At 35.3% G+C, this 7,500-nt stretch overlaps 1 pseudogene; it reads left to right on the top strand.

The window, feature by feature from the left end:
* Nucleotides 1–7,117, top strand: part of LOC115215801 — a 55,263-nt pseudogene extending 48,146 nt beyond the window's left edge.
* Nucleotides 7,118–7,500: the final 383 nt, after the last annotated feature.

Raw genomic sequence — 7,500 nt, 5'->3', positions numbered from 1 at the left:
AGATAGATAGATAGATAGATAGATAGATAGGTCATCGAGGAAATACATTAAGCGTTCATAGAGATCCCACTTCTCTTGTGAAGTAGGACCAATAAGTAATATAGAAACTCGAAAAGTGTTGAAAGACGCTATAAAGATATTTGTGCACGAGTTAATCAGTTCTGTGTACATAACCTTTTCAGATCCTTTATGTAGTGTAAAGGACTAGAAAGTCCTTGAAAAATTGTTTGGTCAAAGTGAGCAAGTTACGTCCCAAGATCCGAAATTGCTCGACATCTAAGATATTAAATATTATGAGAGTTCTTTGCTAATCGATGTTTTTATGAATTTTCAATTGTTATTTATTTATTTAATTATTGTAATCTGGTCCCATTCTTTTCCCTGTTTTTATCTAGTTTTAGATAATTCTGGCTCAGTTAATATTTTTCATCGATCAATCTATTTTATTTATTTATTTATTTTGGTCTTGAGACGAGTTTTGAAATTCAAATCAAACCGAAATCCAAATCAAAGAGAGCTAGATGGTTTCTTCCTCGCAGAGGATGGGTTTCTCTCCACAGGATACGGATATCTCTTCACTGGGGGAAATGGCTCTTCTTCACTGAAGACAAGTCCTTTCTTTCACTTTCTAATTGTTTGTGTAAGTGTTTTTAGAGCTGCGTTTCTGGTGCCCCAATCTGCTCAGACCTCATATGTATCCATGCTCAAATACAGATTCGATGGTATTGTTTTGACGGGAGCGAAGCATCGGAATCACTCACTTCCCGCTGTTGTTGCTTCTGCTGTGTTGACCTTTCATTCCTCCTTGTATACCCCCATGTCATTCTTAGTTGTGGAAAGAGGAGAGAGATCATCGTCTATTTTGTTACTTGTGTTAGTTCAAACGACTGGAAAATTACATTCAATATAGAAACGAAACAACTGAAACCTATTTACAGGGATAATGTGTAGATTCAGTTGCTTCAATATCTTTTTCATATCATTCATAAGCTTCATATATTTTCTAGATATATTTCCCTGTCGCTATTAATTGTACAACAGAGTCATTGTTTTTATCATTCTGCCAGGAACAATTTATTTCAGAGCTGTTAGCCGTATCTATTAAGTCTCACTTAATTCGTTGCCTAACGTCAAAACCGAAAATGGAAAATTAATCACTTATATTTTATTGCAAGCTATCGGTGGTATATCTGAATAATAATAATAATAATAATAATAATAATAATAATAATAATAATAATAATAATAATAATAATAATAATGGCGTCGTGATTAATAATGATACTGTTTGTGCCGTTGTTATCATCATTGCCATCATCATCTACATTACATTCATTATTATCATTATTATTATTATTATTATATTATTATTATTATTATTATATTATTATTATTATTATCATTATTATATTATTATTATTATTATTATTATTATTATTATTATTATTATTATTATTATTATTATTATTATAACCACGCATAGCCTAGTGGTTAAGATGTTGCACTCATGATCACCCGATCCTGGTTTCAATTCCTAGACCGGGTGGCGCGTGATGTTCTTGAGCAAACACTTCCTCTCCCGTCGCACTCCGATACCTGTCGAGTGGTACACAGTGTCCCTGTTCAGGCAAACTCGATTCTGATGGAGAGAGTGAGATAATGTGCGGCACATACATTTGATTACTATGAACAAATCTTTTGTGCAGATCGTTCGGCAAAAGCTGAAAGTTCATACGTTGTCTTCGACGGGAAAGTTCAACATTATTATTCCATGAGCCGAAAGCTATTACGTTCAACACACAATTCTACGAAATATCAAAACTGGGGGTATTATAAAGGCCTGTGAGGATGAACAGGACGAAACCATACAATAACGAAGGCATTTTTAAAGAATGTTATAGAAAGAGATACTTTCTTTTTAATTTGATTGAAAATAAGGTCATCTAATATATAAAATAGAGGTGGGTGTGTATTCACTTTCCACGCGAAAACGGCTTCACCGATTGTTTCCTTCCTTGTGATGCATGAATAATTTGTCCTTGGACACCTCTAAGGCTCATTTGAATTTTTTTATTGAAAATAAAAAAAATATTGCTTTAAATTTATAATTCACTTTAAAAAGGTTTCTCAATGTCAACTTCCGGCATTGACGTAAAAACGGCGAAGTCTCTCACTGTCTATTTCAACGTTTTCATCTCAAGTTTTAATTCGCTATTTGTAAACAACTACCATGAATCACTAAAAGAAATATTTACTAAGTTCACAAATTTCAATATTCGCTACAAGATAGTTTTTAACGTGTTTTTATTGATACGATTTAGTCATTCCATATTTATCTCATTCACTGCTTGTAATGTTCTCTCTCTCTCTGTCACACACACACACACACACACACACACACACACACACAACACACACACACTCCAGGTTTGATTTCTTTATTACACAAATATCACATTGATATTTTGCAAGTGAACATGGGGCGTCCAAAAAATAGGGAAATTTCTTTAATTTCTGTAAAAATTCTTCATTTTCTTTTTACGTGTAGTGTCCAGCTCTGTGTATTTGTAATCAGTCACACACGCAAACGTGTGTTTTTGTATTTACGTTTGTATACATTTATGTATGCGTGTGTGCCTGTGTGTGTGTGAGTGAGTGAAGGCGTGTGTTGTCATGTATACCTACATACATAAACACATATGCATAGATCTTTCTTGTATGGATGTGTGCGTGTGTGTGTGAGAAAGAGAGAGGGGTGTCTAAGTGGATCTCTCTCTCTCTCTCACACACACACACATACAAGAAAGATTTATGCCTATTTATTTATGTATGGACGTATATATGACAACACACCCCTTCTCTCACTCTCTCTTTCTCTCTCACACTCGCACACACACGCTCATACGTCCATTTCATCGTGTTTGATACTGTATGTATATATATCTGTGTGTGTGTGAGAGAGAGAGTGGTGTCTAAGTGGTACTCTCTCTCTCTCTCTCTCTTTCTCTCTCACGCATACAAGAAAGATGTATGCTTGTTTATTTATGAATGTACGTATACATGACGACACACCCCTTCACTCGTTCTCTCTCTCTTTCCCTCTCATACACACACACACACACGACCATTTCATTTTACGTTTGATACTGTATATATGTGTGTGTATGTGTGTGTATGTGTGTGCGTGTGTGTGTGTGTGTGTGTGTGTGTGTGTGTGTGTGTGTGTGTGTGTGTGTGTGTGTGTGTGTGTGTGTGTGTGTGTGCGTGCGACGTTCCACAATTGACAGAAAAAAGCAGAGAAAGTTTCTTTGTTGATGCTCCTGGCGGCACAGATAAAACATTTGTAACATTGCTTCTATCCAAGACAAGGCAACAGGAAAGAATTGCAGTTGTTGTGCCCTTGTCTGGCTTTGCTGTCACCATTTTCCCAGGAGGACGAACAGCTCATTCTGCTTTTAAGTTACTACTAAACCTGGTCACAAATGACAGTCCAATTTGTAACATAAGCAAAGATTCAGGTTCAGCAGAAGTGAGGTGCAAATGCCACCTGAATGCACCATGTCACAGAGAGGTGCAATTGAAGCTCTTGATAAGATCTTACAAGACATCAGAGACAACAATAAATCTATGAGAGGAGTTACAATAGATTTGTAAGGAGACTTCGTATTTCTGTATCCCTCTCTGGGCACTGTTCAGGAATGACTTAGTGGTATTGATGGGTCTTTGTAAATTCATACCGAGCCTTAACTATATATCATTCCTCCTCATTTCAGTACTTACATCCTACTTATGTGCTACAAAGGCGACAACGAACAAGAAGTTAGAGTCACTGATGATAACTCTAAATATTAACCTTATATTATGTTATCCAATGCGCTATGATACAAGTCCTTAGGTAGATGCGGATCTTGCGACTTTAGCTTATCGCCTGGCTCGCCCTTAGTCCCAACATGCAGTCAAGCCTCACTCAGTAGGCAAGACACTACCACACATCATCATCATGTGCTTGCTTTTATTCGTTTTCGAAGACACACAGAAGTCACCCCATCCTGTTTTGATGTGTATACTCTTCAAGAAAATCTTCGAGCAAATAATTGTGCATGATATAAACAGAAATACAAACAACAATGCTGTTGTGAGGGCTGGGAAACGTGTAGAAAATAAATTATTAGTGTTTTTTAAGTATTGAATATTCATGTCTTGCTTGTTTTATAATGACCGCTTATTATTTCGTAGAATGTGCATTGTCTGCGTTATGCTATTTCATTTTGTCGTTCTTATAGAGTATGTGTTTACGTAAGCTGCGTTATTTTCTTATATGGCCGTTACATAGAATAGTGTTCTGTGAAGTACGTGCAATGTTTAACTGATTAAATTGTGCTATCAGCTCCGAGGGATGCGGACGAATATCTCTTTGTATCGGTTGCATTATCTGTTCTAGATGTTAACATCTTTGCTTCTTTCATTATTTTATTTTGGTAGTTCATTGTATCCAGGCATTGGCTCTTTGCATCTAAAATCAATCCTTTTGTTTTTACTCTTAGTCAAAATCTTCTGGATCACAGTTTACCTGCACTTTAGGTTTTCCTTTTTTCTTTTTCTTTTTCTTTTTTTTCTTTTGGTAGTGAAGTTTTGCGCTCTGTTTTCCTTGCAGTGTTTTCTTTCCTCTCTCTATTTATTCATATATTTTAGTTCCATCTAGAGCTTCCCTTTCGTGTTTTCTTAACTTTTCAGTCGTTTGAACCTTATGTGAAACTTTTGTTTCTGTTTAGTTGTTGTTTCTTTATAAAGCGAGAAATTATTTTTTCTTCTTGCTTTCTTCATATCTTATTATGCTAATCAATTTCCTGTTGTTTGCTTCTAAGTAATTTTCGTCATACTATTGATATCTTGTAGTAGTTTTCTATTTGTATCGACTCCCGTTTTAATTCAGTTGGGGTATTTCAGCATTACGTAGGCAAGGTGGCTTCTAAGTGTTTTTTTTCTGTCTATGTTCCTAAATTCACTTAACTCCCAGTATTAAAATACTTAGGTAGGAGTTTATAATTGGGATGGCTATACTACTTTTAGCTATAATCTAATTTCTAGCATAAAATTCAGTTTTTAATGTTGGTTTGACTGTTGTGTAGAATTTGTTTTTCAATTCTCTCCACCATTTGTGTTATTTATTTTTTATTTATAAGTTTCATTTACTCCCAAGAAAGAATTTGCATCTGTGATACTGGTCTAATTCTATAATTTTGGTGTAGTTTCTAATTTAATGTTCTCAGGTTTAGAAAATTCACCTATTCTTGTAGCTGCATTGGTACGTTGGTTTAATATCATACTCGTTTTTATGCCTTAATTTATGAACAATTTTCAGTAGGTTTTCTGAAAGGACATCGCTACTTGTAAATGTTTGTTCAGTCATTCACAAACTGGAAATACTTTATTGTGTACTCGTAAAGTGTGTAGAGTTTGTCAGTATAATTTATAGCCATTAACGGGATCATTCAAAACATTTGTTTATAGGCCCGACCGGGGATAGACAAAAGAGCAGAAATAATAAAGAATTTCTCTTACGAGTACAGTGCTAGTTTTAATCGCCTTCTTTTTCCTTCCATTTCGACTTGGCAGGATTCATATATTTTGTTCGTATCGGATCCAGGAATGTTTTTTCTTAAAGCAAACTTAAAATTTAAAAAGAAAATGAAAATTCATTATTATCAGTCATGTTTTCATCTTTATAATGCCTTCTCTCTTTTTTTTCCTAGGTCCATGTCGTTGTTCGCTACACGAAGAAAAACGAGGGTAACATTGGCATACAACAAAACCCAGTGGTGAAGGTTCTATCTAGATCATATTCTTCAAGTCGATCTAGCAGCAGTTTTCTTTACTCGCGTTCGAGTAGTATAAAATCACCAACCCATAGAGAAAATATGAAGGAGTTAAACAGCATTCAGAAACGATACGATTCAGTAAGTTGGTCAAAACGTCCGATTTGGTCAAATGATGATCCAATTGTCGACACAAAATACGCATGCGCTGACTATACAAACAGATCGACAGTGATGTGTCAGCGTGTTATTGCGAAACATCGACGGGAGATTCTTCATCATTCTTTAAGCATCCCGACAACCATCAACGAAGAAAGCATCAGAAGCTGTTCGTGCTCTCCTACATTGAACGTTGCTTCAGGTAACGCCAGTGGTGAGAATTGAATGGTTGTTCGATAGACTCACCGATAGGGGGCTCAATAATGGAGCGACAAAAAAATAACGAAAAATAACGATTATAGGATAAAGAGGAATCCGACACAGAAAGTCTGATTTTAACTGTACAAGATCAATGACAAACAAAATGAACAAAAGCAAATCGACAAGAATTAAAAAGATACAGAGTGAGAGCAGACTCTGAAAAATGCGTATTGAGACTGTTGGCCATGTCCTCTCCGTTTGACCAGTTCAGATTTATTCAGAATCACGATCGAACCCGGTAGCTATGTCCACTGAGAATTTAGTGACATTTCAACGTAAAAAATATAAATAGTTTAAACATGTACAAAACATGGTGCATGACAATGATTTGGTGACAATCATCTGGGATTTGCTTGTCTACACTGACAAGGAGATGAAGGAAAACCGACCAGATATAATAATCAAAGACTTATAAGTAAATGTCTACACATTGAGAGATGGGCATCCCGGTAATTTTTTTTTTTTTTTTTTTTTTTACAAACACATTGCTCGAAAGGAGGTTGAAAAACTATCAAAGAACAAAAATTTTGAGATTGAAATATGCAACATGTAGGCACGAAAGAAGAAATTACCAATAATAACTGAAGCGCAATGCTTGATAAAAATCCATGGGCAAAAGCATACAAACCGTACTGTGGCTCGATGAGTTATACACTATGTATATAATATAGGCCTGCAAGTCACAGCACACATCATACGTAAGGCACTTTCATTTCAATGTCTCAGTACAAAGTGTAACTTCTATATATACAACACTTCTCAATACAGTGAACATCAATTAAAATGAAACAACTCACACAGCTTCTAAAAATACGTAATCAGCACCCATTAATCAATACAACACATACACCTATATATGCCATACCTGACATTGTAACACCCAAAAGTCACACACCTTAAATCATACACAGCTGCACTTCTTTAATATTACCAATCTACACATTTTATTCAATCACTTCTCGTCACAAAAACACATAACACATAAGCCAAACGTTGCTTGCAAAATAAGAGAAGCCAACTCACAAATTAAAACATGCCTCAATGCCAGTTCTCTACACGACGGATAAAACATTACAATAGTATCAGAAACAACTTTAAAATTACTACAACAATGCAAAATTGCTGTAGCATGAAAACACAATTTTACATTCCCAGAAAACAGTACAGTGCACACTTCATAAATAAGGATGTCCACGTGCTGGAACAGTAGAAGCTCATGTGAAAAACTATTATAACAACAACAACAACAACAACAACAATAAAA

This window comes from Octopus sinensis, linkage group LG9 (genome assembly GCF_006345805.1).
Source record: "Octopus sinensis linkage group LG9, ASM634580v1, whole genome shotgun sequence".
Classification (NCBI taxonomy): Eukaryota; Metazoa; Mollusca; class Cephalopoda; order Octopoda; family Octopodidae; genus Octopus; species Octopus sinensis.
The sequence above is the reverse complement of the archived record's forward strand: the minus strand, read 5'-3'. Positions and strand labels throughout refer to the sequence as shown.